The sequence below is a fragment of the Molothrus ater genome, chromosome 2, assembly GCF_012460135.2.
Source record: "Molothrus ater isolate BHLD 08-10-18 breed brown headed cowbird chromosome 2, BPBGC_Mater_1.1, whole genome shotgun sequence".
NCBI lineage: Eukaryota > Metazoa > Chordata > Aves > Passeriformes > Icteridae > Molothrus > Molothrus ater.
The window spans coordinates 35,438,882-35,450,851 of NC_050479.2; the positions used below are offsets into that span (position 1 = coordinate 35,438,882).

Genomic DNA, 11,970 nt, shown 5'->3' on the forward strand with positions numbered 1-11,970 from the left:
AATCCTACAGATACAACTACCTGTATAGCCATGACAGCTAATGTGACAGGTTTTGTACAGCTGAAGATAAATATAAAGATGAAAACTGGACCAGATTACAGAAAAAAATTACACTACACAAGGGTATGACCAGCATGATTATACTATAGTCAGAGCGATATAACTGAATTAATTTCTAGCTCCTAGAAATGTGCTGGAGTCCCCACAGAGGTGTGAGAATTAAGCAGGCTATAAGTATACTGCAATTTTTGTCTTCAACCTTCAGGCCACTGTGATATCTGAAGGCTTCATCCTCCACATATGAGCACAGTGGTGCACTGCCAGGTTCCACTTCAGCTCCACACCTCACCATATCCACGAGTATTGTACAGGATAGGAATTGTAGATGTAAAATGTAAGGATGATTAGGATTACTGGGTACAGATTCACACTCAGTTCCAGTCCCATTTCTGTGTCTCAATCCTTTTGGTTGTCCTGTCTAGCACATATTAAGAGTTAAGGAAAGAGTGCATAACAACAAGCCAGCCAGTGCTCATTCCCACAGAAGACTCTCAAGAATACATGCTTGATAGGATCATATAATCCTAGGATAGTTCAAGTTAGAAGGTACCTCAGAAGGTCTCAGAAAGTAGTGCCAGCTTTGAGGTCAGACCATGTTGCTCAAGAGGTCTTAAAAACCCCCAAGGACGAACACTACTGAACTCCAGCTCTGGAGACTTCAATGCAGAAAAGACATGGACCTGGTGGAGCAGGTCCAGAGGAGGGGACACAGGAATGACCAGGGGAATGGGGAACATAGCACCTCTGCTATAAGACTGAGAGATGGGCTTTTCAGCCTGGAGAAGAGAAGGTTCCGGGAAAAGTTTATAGCAGTTTTCCAGTACCTAAAGGGGGCTACAAGAAAGCTGGAGAGGGACTTTTTACAAGGGCATGCAGGGATAGGAAAAGGGGAGATGGCTTCAAACTGAAAGAGGTTTAGGTTTAGAAAGGTTTAGATTAGATTTTAGGAATAAATTATTTACTGTGAAGATGGTGAAAAGACTGCAACTGCTTACCCAGAGAAACTGTGGATACCCCATTCCTTGAAGTATTCAAGGCAAGACTGGATGGGGTTTTGTGTAATCTGGTCTAGTGGAAGGAGCTTCTGAACAAACTCAAAAACAAAAAGGGAGCCCCCAGAGGAAGCAAGGACATGAGCACATTGCCAACTCATGTACCTAACAAAAAGTTACAGTGTTCCTCAGTTTTCCCATGTCCTGGGAAACTCTTCTGGAGAGGAACCATACTTTCCTTAGTCTTCCTTTTATAACTCAGGTATGTAGGTATGTACCTATAGAAGGGTTTTTTGTTGCCCTTGCTGTCCCCATCCAGATTTAATTCTGGCAGGATTTTACCTTACCTAACCCTATCCCCAGCTGCTTGGGCAATCTCACTCTATTCCTCTCAAGATATCTATCCTTGCTTCCATCCTCTGTAGGCTTCCTTTTTGTGTCTGAGTTTGTCCAGGGGCTCCTTGTTCATCCACATAGGCCACGTAGCATTTTTGCCTGACTTCTTTGGGATACATTGTTCTTGGCCTTGGAAGAGGCAATCCTTGAGTATCAACCAGTTGTATTGGGCTCCTCTTCCCCCCAGGGCTTTATCCCACAGGACTCTACGCAGCAGATCCCTGAGGAGGCCAAGGTCAGGTGTCCTGACAAGTAGGGTAGAGAGCTTGCCATGCTCCCTCCTCACTGACCTAAGGATCTTAAACTTCACTGTTTCATGGTCCCTGCAGCCAAGCTGAATTATGCTGTATCAGTCACTAGAAACACACACTGATGTCCTTCTGTGTGCTCAGTGTCTCCCTTTTATCTTCACTGATACCAAGGCTTCATTAAACTCCCACTCAGTTATCGTACCTCTTAACCATGCCAGAATGGTGTTGCAGTAGAAAATAAAAACAAGTCTTTAGAATGGAGATTAGTGGCAAACTCATTTTTAAGCCCATTTATATACACATATCTCACAAGGGAGGTGATGATAGTATGTTCAGGAGTGCATTAATCATAAGACCTATATAAGAAACCTGCACTGCAGGTTACCTAACTATGTCACATATAGTGTCCATGAAGAGCACAACTTAATGAAGAGACCTTGTTGATTTTTGCTGTAGGTAGCACGATGACTTTGCTGAGTATCCATTTAATAGGGTTCAAGCAGTCACAACTCACCACTGAAATGGATACTGAATAGCAAATAAAATTTTCTCCATGAGTTCAGCTTTACCCCAATACACAATAAATACAGAAGAAGCTATTCATACAAAAAGCACTTTTTTTCCCCTAGCCCTTGGTAATACATTGCTGCATTTCATGCAAACCAAAACATTTTCTTACTCGGGTGTTACATGAAATATCATAATACCCAAAAAAGCATCATAATCCTGCATCAGGTTTCACTGTGAATAAGTTTTAACACTCATAACTTCAGGAGGATTCTTTCATTGTTTGCACTTAAATACAGAAGTTTTATTACATCAAAGAGTTGTACATTTGTACTTTTGCAAGAAGATATTGGCTATTACTGGTTTGAGCCAAAATATTAGAGTTATGCTATCTTTTCTCTGAGATGTTCTTTTCTTACATACATTTCTTGGTCATAATAGGTTAATTACCTAATAGGATTTTTCCCTGTTAAGTAGCGACTTTGTCTCTTTGAGGTCAATGGAAAACACAAAACATAAAATCTATTTGTTATTAATGTATTTCTTCCAGCCCACATAACCGTGATTTTTTTTCCAAAGTGAATAGAGCAGTAGCATTTTCTTTATAAAATGATTCATTTATAACCCCAATATTCAACATCACTCATCTTTGATCATTGAGTCCTCAAGAAAGCATCTGCAACACTATCTGGTTTTCAAGTAAATTCCAACTGGGCATTAATAGAGCCAAGTTTCAAGGAAAAAGGAAAAAAAAATTCATGTGAAGATTCTCAGCTTGCTCTAGAGTTGCAAATTTCTAAATTCATCACACAGATTGTGCAAATGTATATACATATATACAGGCATATGTATGCATGTATATTTATATGTACATACAGTTTCTGTACAGGAAAGTGGCAATTTTTGTGCTCTAAGCTTCTCATTTTCCTTTCCATTAGCACCATTTCTTAAAATTTAAACACACTGGAGTCTCTCTTCTACTGTGTTGATATAACACTCTTCTTTCTTTTCCCAAACCTTTGTCTTTCTTCATCAGTAACAAGCAATTTTTTCCACATCTTTTTTGCAACTGTAATCCTAAATTCTACAATTCTACAATTTCTACAGTGAAACACAGAATGTATGAATGTCACCTTATTGGTATCCTTTAGGTATGATTTAATGACTTGTGAAAATACCAGTAAATATCTTTATTATTCCAAAGTAATATATCAAAACATTCAAAATAAGAATGCAATTCTCAACAGCAGAGAGTGTTATGAGCCTCTCCAAGCTAAAGCTCACATTTTTTCACTTGGGTAAAATTTTAAAAGTTATCAGAATGCCTCTAAGAAGAGCAGATGCTGCTATGCAACTACATGTACCATACCAGCAATGCATATTAAAAGTAAACAGTAATATTTTTAAAAGCTATTTTAATGGATATTAGGAGATTTCAACAAAAAAACTAGCTTAATGTAGAACAACAAATAAGCAAGTGTGTGCTGCTTTCCAATACACTCATCATTTGGTCAGCCCACTTCAGGAAAATCAATCCGTGCAGTTTGTCTACAAACCGCATTACGCACAAAGTCACAGCTCTGAGGATTAATGCTTAGAAGGGAAAGGAGAAAACACTCATGCCTCAAAGAAAAACTGGGGGAAAAGTCATCCATTGAGAAACAGCAGTGGAACTTTCTCGTGTGTCTGAATGCCCAATTGCAGCCCTGACGTGCCATGCAGCAGGGAGGGAGCAGCCAGGCTCATCGTACCCAGAGCAGAGATGGATCTTTAGGTGAGGAGCAAACATGCCTGCTTTTCATGACTCCTTTAGACCACCTTTTCCATAACTCCTTACACAAAGAGTTTGTATGAACATCACCAATGCAAGACTGTTATTCTAGCCAAGCAAGAAGCAAGATATGGCCTGCTCACGCTGCAGGTTTAATACACTTGTTACAGTGACACTGTATTCCCTAATACTGCCCCTAAATTTGTCATTTAAAGGGCCCTGCCAGTTTCAAGTGTTAGAATCATGGCATCAATTGTACAATTAATCCCAACCATCCCACCTCCGAGCTGTTTATAAACAAACTGGGCCAAGTTCTTGTCACATTACCAATAATCTAAGGCTCACAGATTTTAAGACTGCGAGGAACAACTACAAAATCATCACCTTGCATAGAACAGACAGTAGAAAATCTGTCCTAGGCTGGGCCCTCCAACAAATAGGGCTGGAGCTGCATAGGGCAGATCTACATGTTCTGCCTTACAGCAGCTTGAAGGCTCTCTGCTTTACACTCACCTGGAGGGGAAAAAATACAGCTGAGCACTCGTTTGACACAAGGACATCTCGAGGATGCAGCACAGTCCATCCCTGGACCTCAGCTAACCTTTCATCTCTGCAGAGACCCTCCTGTGCTGGAATCATCTTCAATGCTCATTTTAAGCCTGTTTTAGGGAAATGGTGTAAGATGCACAGAGGGCACACCATGAAGACACTGGTTCTTATTAACCCATCTTATAGGGAAGAAAATAGAAAATAAGCAGATCTGTGATTTTTATTGCCTGGTTACTCTTCTTAAATGCCACGTACAGAAAATATTTAATAAATCTGCAGGGAATTTGCCTGACTAGGAATTGAGTAAAGAATGACTTACCCAGAAACATACTGCGTGTTTAAGTCTGATGTGACAAGACTCCTAGGACCATGACATAGCATGCTACCTTGCAGAAGGAATTAATCCATAAAATTCATTACACTTCTGCTGATGAAGCAGTGGTAGCTTCACAGTCTTTTTCCACACAAAAAAAAAAAAAGGCAAAGATTTGAAATATCATTTAACACAGTTTTTGAACAGCCTATTAAAAGGACTAAAAACATACTTTCAGACCATGAAATTACTAATTTTTGTAACAGGGTAAAAAATTTCTCTTGGCTTAAGTAGAAACACAATAACAAGTTGTCTTTGCTTTAAACAAAAGTGCTACTCATGATGTTACAACCTATCTTACTGCAAAAAACAATTAAAGGTGATCTATATCTACCTGATGCACTGCTTCTCAGTCACAGGGATTTCAGTGTTCATCTTTGGAACACTCTGATACATTAAATGAGAGCAAGATGGTGAAAATTGTTGAGTTGAGGCACGAGCACAAACCCGAAAGAGAAATAAAATCATCACCAAACTTCTGAGCAAACAAGTAAATAATTACAAAAATAAGGTCTCTACATATTCCACGGTAATCAATTCTACCCTTTTTACTGTTTTAATATCTCTCTCAACTTTAGTAACATCATGCTGTTACAAATTCACATGCTAATCTGACAATATATTTCTGACTCTGTCAAAACCAACTGCAAAATTCCACACACAGCTGAGCAAGGCCAGGATATCATTCCCTTCTATGAGGCATTGCAGCAGTAGGAAAAGGTGTGTTTCAGATCTTTAGGGTTTTACATTTGCTAGTACACAATAATGAACACACAGAGTATTGAACTAAAGCCAACACATCTGTGACTACAACTACAAATCAAATTCAATACTGCTAATCATTGCTCTGCTTATTTTTCAGTTATGTCAGGCTGAAAAATACCCATTTGATTGTATGCAAACCTTATACGCATATTTATATATAAATGCATATATATTCACCTTATTTAGAATAAAATCAGGCATTAAAAAAAATTCTACATCTTGTCTCCTAAAAACAATATGCTTAAAAGAATAATGAGCCAGCTGGGAATGCTAATGATCAGACAATAACTGAAGGGACTGTTTCATGGTTTCTACAATTATTAAGTTGATTAATGTCAGTTATGATGGGTAGTACAAAATATGTACTTCAGATATTTAATCATCCGCACACATATCTCTTGATATTTAAAGATTTCTGAAAACCACATTAATTTGCCACACTTCATCCAGTTCTATAAATAACAGTTTGGTTTACTGTGAAATAATTAACACTAAATGGCAAAGCCTTTATAACTGTCTCACCCACTAGCTCCTGCCAGCTGGGAGAGGGGCAGAAGGTGTGCACTGCTGTTAATTCGGAAGGGAACATATGACACAACCTGACATGTCAGAGTGTGAAGAGATTTTTGCCACTTTGGTAAAAAAAAAGTGTACTGACTAGAGGAAGGAAAAAAAAAAAAGATGAAGAGGACTTGGAGGTTGTTTTATTTCCACATCATTACATGGATAAGGGAAACAGAGCTATAGCCATTTTTAAATGTCTGTAAGTTTCCCCTCCTCCTCCCTCTTCCCTTGCTGTTCAGAGCTGTTGAGTAACAGACATTTCAGAGCGTGCATGGGGGAAGTAAACAAATGCATCGCTACTGTAGTTGCAGGGCAAGGAAACATTGATGTCACTGCTGTTATAATCAAATTAGTAGCGTGTGTTAATGGTAATGTCATGTTTGATCAACTAGTCAGGTCAAAAGCCCTTCAAAATATAGTCTGAACAGAAGCACAAACCAAAATGGCAAGAGAATCGCCTTCCGAACAGTTTCCCCTGTGTACAGACCCCTGTTGCAAAGGTGAGCTTTCAGTCACCAATACTCAATGTCAAATCACCCCGAATCGCACGATTACACTTTACAGTTGGCTGGTTCCTGTTCCCCCGCTTGAAACGTGAATTTGATGTTTCTCCTGTTCCCCACGGTGTACACGCACCCACACCCTGCGGCACCCGAACACATCCCGCCAGGGATAACGCACGCAGCTGGAGTTTGCTCCTATTCCTGACAGCTTGTCTGTCAAGGACAGAAGCACTTACAGCCCAAGTGTTTGGGACCATTTTTCTTTCAGCAGGTCTTTTCCACTTCAAACACAATGTGTTGCTGTCTATCTGCTTCAGCACAGGGTATTCAATACAACCAAACAGTAAGAGCAGAAATCGCCAACAACAAATTCTCTCAGGTGGGAAAACGGCTGGGCAGGATACATCCCCTCTTGTGTCCCAACAAGTCAGCATGTACATGTTCACCAATTGTGTACTTTTGATCAACATTTTCTGAAATTGCCCAGCTTGTGGTAAGCCGTTGAGTGTTAACCCTTTTACAGAGTAGCACGTAGGAAATGCAGTGTCAGTGACACCAGACACGGAGCGCTACATCCAGAACTTCCCATGCACATTTTTCTGTCATCTCCCCCACTTCTTTCCATCAACCTGGCCCTAGAAAGGAGAAACTCATCCTGCTTCACATTGCCTCCCCGAAGTCTGCCTGCTGGCACTGCCGGGTACCTGACATCTTCCCTTCATTTTCTGTAACTTCCCGATTTGTCCCTGGACTGATGAAGCATTGACTTTCCCCCATCCCCTGGGCTCACCTTTTAGGTCTGCCTGGCGGCGCAGCCACCGCCTGCATACCAATGTGGGGCCGCAAAGGCAGCGCGGCGGCCGCCCTCCGGCACCCGCACCCGCGCCCCGCCGCTCCCTTGGGCGCGCTGCCTTTGGCGCGTTGGCACCACGAAAAATTTAAAGCGGGGGGACACGGACACTGGGGCAGGCACAATTTATCCCGGCCAGCAGGACGGGTCCTGCTTGTCCCCAAGGGACACGCATGCCTGAGTGCAGCAGGCGCTCAGGCACGCACATCCACGGGTGTGTGTGTAAGCGGCGTGTGTATGGGGCGCCTGTGCCACATCCATGTGCGTGCGTGTGCCAGTGTGTCTGTGTGTGTGAGGGGAGGGGAGCAGAGCGGGAGCGGAGCGGGAGGGAGAGAGGGAGGCAGCCCCGCGGCACCCGCGCATCCCCCGCACCGCGGAGAGCGGAGACTCACCGGGTCACCCTGGTCTCTGAAGGTCAAGCTCAGGTTGGTTTCTTGATCGCAGTTGTCCTCCGGGCTCTTTCGGCTCGGTCCTTCGCTCGCTTTCTTTCTCTTTTTTTTTTTTTCTTTTTTTCTTCTTTTCTCTCCTTCCCCTTCTCTTCCCCTGCTCGGCCGCGGTGGCGGCGGCTGCCGCCCGGAGGGGCTCCCGCTGCCGCTCCCGGCCCCGCGGGGTGAATCCCGGCTCCTAAGCCCTGGCCCCGCGGCGCCGCTCAGATCCCATGGTCGCAATCCACATCGCGGCAGATGTACCACAGAATCACGTAGAGGATCAGCAGGATGGCGAAGATGAACAAAGCCACCAGGATAGCCTTGGTCACCGGAGAGATGAGGGACTGCATGTCACCCGCGGACCGCCGCCGAGGACAGACGACTCGAGAACTACACGGGGGCAGCGAGCGCGGACGGATCCCGCGGCCCCGCCGCCGCCCCCGCCGCCGCCGCCGCCAGCGACCCGGCGGGCACCGGCGGCTGGCGCCGAGCCGGTGGCGGAGTGCCGGGGGCTGCCTCGCTCAGCGCCCCCGCTGCGGCGCTCGGGCGGGCGCGGCGGCTCCCGGGCGGGCGGGACGGGGCGGCGCGCACGGACAGCTCGGCGCGGCGGGGCGCCCGGCCATGGGCACCGCGGCCCCGCCGCGGCTTCAAGCCCGCCCTGCGGCGGCGGCGGCGGAGTGCGGCCGGGCGCCGGCAAACTTAGGCGCGGGGGCGGCCCATGGGGGACAGGTGTCAAGCGCCCGGTTGCCCTGCAGGTCTCCGACGAAAGCCATCCACGGGGGAGGGAAAGTTGCGGGCGGGACGCGGCGGGCGCCGCCGCCCCCGGCCCCAGAGGGAGCGTGAGGGGGCAGAGGGAGCCGCGGGCAGCGCGGGCAGCCCGGCCGCGGCAGCCTGGGACCGCGCCGGCCGGCGTGTTCCGCCCAGCCGAGGTGTTCCCTCCCCTCCCCGCCGCTCGCCCCCTCCTCCCTCCTCCTCCTCCTTCTCCTCCTCCGCCGCCTCCTGCGGTCCCCCCGCCTCCCGCCGCTGCCGCGTCGCGGGGGAGCCCCGCCGGCCGGGTCTGTGCTGTGGTTCCAACTGTAACGGGGTGCGAGGAAACGGGATTTCCTTCCCTGTCCATCCCCTCCGCCTGCATTTGGCACCTTCATTCCCCATCAGAGACCGACCTGGAGCGGGGGCCGGCGGCGGGGAGGACGGCTGAGGCTTGTCTCCGTTTTCTAAGCAGAAAGGTCACTCCGAAAAAAATAAAGGTTGTTTTTTTTTTAATTCATGCAGGTCGGCATGGGTCACAGCCTGCCAAGCTTCCCTCTGCGGTTCTGTGGCCTTTGGCATATGCACCAAAGGTGCACCAGGACAGATAGCATGAAAATAGGACAGGAAGATGGAAATTGTACAAAAGAGCATTGCTTGCATATTCACCCCCAGCAGCAGGTCTGGTTTAGCTTTCAACTCACCCCCGAATTCTGCAGCGCCAAAAGTGCCCATGTAGTGGCACATCACGTGCACACCAACCTTGGCACTCAACACCTGAAGTGTGTCCAGACACCTGCCTGCCTGCCCAGCACAGCTGATCAGGACCAGGCTTCCCTGTGAGGAGCCAGGTGCCCCAAGACCAGCCCTGCACTGTGAGGCAACCAGAGATGCAGGCACCCTTCCCTCAGGTCACCCAAGCAGGGGGTTGCTGAGGGCACCCTGGGTGGGACACAGGCTGCTCCTGTGGTGTGAGCTGCTTCTGGTACTATGCAAGGAGTTGCCACCTTTGATCTCCAGTGGGCACTGACCAGGTGCATCTTCACAGAAGATTCTTGCTGGATTTCAGTTCTGAATGCAGTTGTATCAAAAATACCGAAATGCAGAAGAACAGCATTGAACCGTGTAAGAAAGGGCTGAAAGAAACCTTAAGACATCATCCCCAATAAGGACAAGAACAACTTTATCAACAGGGAGAAAGAAAGACTTAAACTTCAATATACAAAAAGTGGATAAATGAAGGATAATCAAATTTGAGGGGAAGAAGGTAAGATACTGCTATATAAGTATTCCAGGCAAAATACTCTGGAGGGAAAATACTCTTGTTATTAATGCCAAGCATGGGAGTTTAAGATGGAGTGGAAAGAAAAATATTAGGAAATATTAGGAAAGACAAATATTAGGCCCTTAAATAAGAAGGCCTCCAATGCAGTGAAATGTCTAAAGGGTAAGAGATAATATCTCAAGAGAATGTGTTGCAGGACACATTACACAGCTTTTCAAAAAAGCTCAGCTTTTTTTGTGCAGAAGGGATGGTTAGCAGCACACCACCCCTGTCTCTAGTGCTTTAGTTCCTCATCTGCAGTATGCAGATGGCCATTTTTCCACCTTTTTCCTTTGGTATGACCACCTTGCCCTGCAAAATTTTCACTGAACCTTTCTTGTCCTTTGAAATGATTGCATCTTGTTTAGAGCTGTCTTGCTGCCGGGGTGCAAGTACCACGTTCATACAACGCAGTTTGGACTCCAAACAGCAACTCTGCTCATTAGTTTATAATTTCTAATTCAAAGAAGTGCTAGGTTCTGGAGGCAGATGGCTGGGTGCTCATGTCCTGTTCTTTGAGACAAATGTTTTCTAATCCACTTGCTGGACATTAGTATTTCCTTTGGAGGAAGGTGTCATTCCACATAGAATAGTTGTTCAGCTCACACTCAATGGCTTGTGCATTGCCATCAGCCTTCCTTGGTTTGGCTGCTCTCGATAAAGTGGTACCAAACCTGGCAGTGCCAGGCACAGCAGTGGGAATGGCAAGGCATGGCTGATAACCACCGTATTGTCAGCAGGAGAAGCAAAATAATGCACCATCATTTCTGAGACTAAAATGTGATTGTGTAATGTACAATCTGTTCTGAACCGGTTTTGAAATCCGTTTGTTTAATTTGCATGTACTTATGCATGAGGGCATTCCTGAGTAATTAAAAATATATAGTCTGAGTTTGATGTTCTGTCACTGGTGGAGCCTGCGCCAACACAAAAATCACAAGTTAAGCAACAGATATATTGCCAAAGCTGTCCTTAGTTAAGAAAGCTGATTTAAACAAGGAAGTAAACATAAAAACCATCTTAGTTTTCAGATGTCTTATTAGTAAGCAGCAGGGAAGAAGGAAATCAATCTTTGCCAAGTGAAGAGAGATAACAGTGACAGAAAAATCATTTTAATTTCCACCTAGTAAGCTGATATTAAATTAAACAGGAATACTAATACATGTAGCTTTTAGTTTTCTCTTTCTTGATTCCCTTTGAAAATGTGCTGCATCTAATATACATTTGCAAGGAGGAGCATGCAGAAAAGACGGGTAAAAAGACCCAGAGTCACAAGATAATGCAGGCAGCTTTAAATGCCCAAATTAAATCCCATGCTAATGTGAGGGATGTTTGTGCGACATAGATGGTGCAAGGAGCCCAGGCTGTTTCTCGCTAATTTCACCAGCAATCTTAGCCAAAATGAAGTTATCCTTGCTCCAGTTGGCTTTCCAGTCCTCCTGCCAGGATGTTTATTCAGACCTGCTCAAATCTATTGGAAAGACAGGGTCAGTTTTAAATTCCCCAGGCTTGGACAGTCTATGTCATCCTGGATTCCACTAATGGGAGCAAATCCTGAGGACTCATGGTGCGTCCCTGGCTTGGGAGGAGATCCGAAACCATTGGATCCCTGGGACTTGGCTGCTGGGTTTGACAAGGAAACAGCCAGTGGTGTGTGCTGGTGGATAAGGCTTGTACAGACAGAGATTGCTGCTCAGAGAAGTTTAACTGTTCATATTCTCTCACCATAACCCCAAAATTGGCAGCAATGCAAAACCAATGTGTTTCCCTCTTTCAGTAAGGACAGCAGCAAACTGGGCAGGACACTGATCAGTTGAGGTTGAAATAAATCACATTTTTTAATTCCTTTATCAATGAAAACATCTAACCAGCCTAATACCTTTATTTTTA

The 11,970-nt window shown here is 45.3% G+C and overlaps 1 protein-coding gene across 3 annotated transcripts in view; it reads right to left on the bottom strand.

Annotated features, from left to right (window-relative positions):
• The window catches only part of ZBED1 (zinc finger BED-type containing 1), a 54,423-nt gene extending 45,964 nt beyond the window's left edge, over positions 1–8,459 (bottom strand). For all 3 annotated transcript variants that reach the window (XM_036398782.2, XM_036398630.2, XM_036398696.2), the window contains exon 1: positions 7,974–8,459. The gene's annotated coding sequence lies outside the window, so the exon portion shown is untranslated. The remainder of the gene's footprint in view (positions 1–7,973) is intronic.
• Between the last annotated feature and the right edge of the window lie 3,511 nt (positions 8,460–11,970).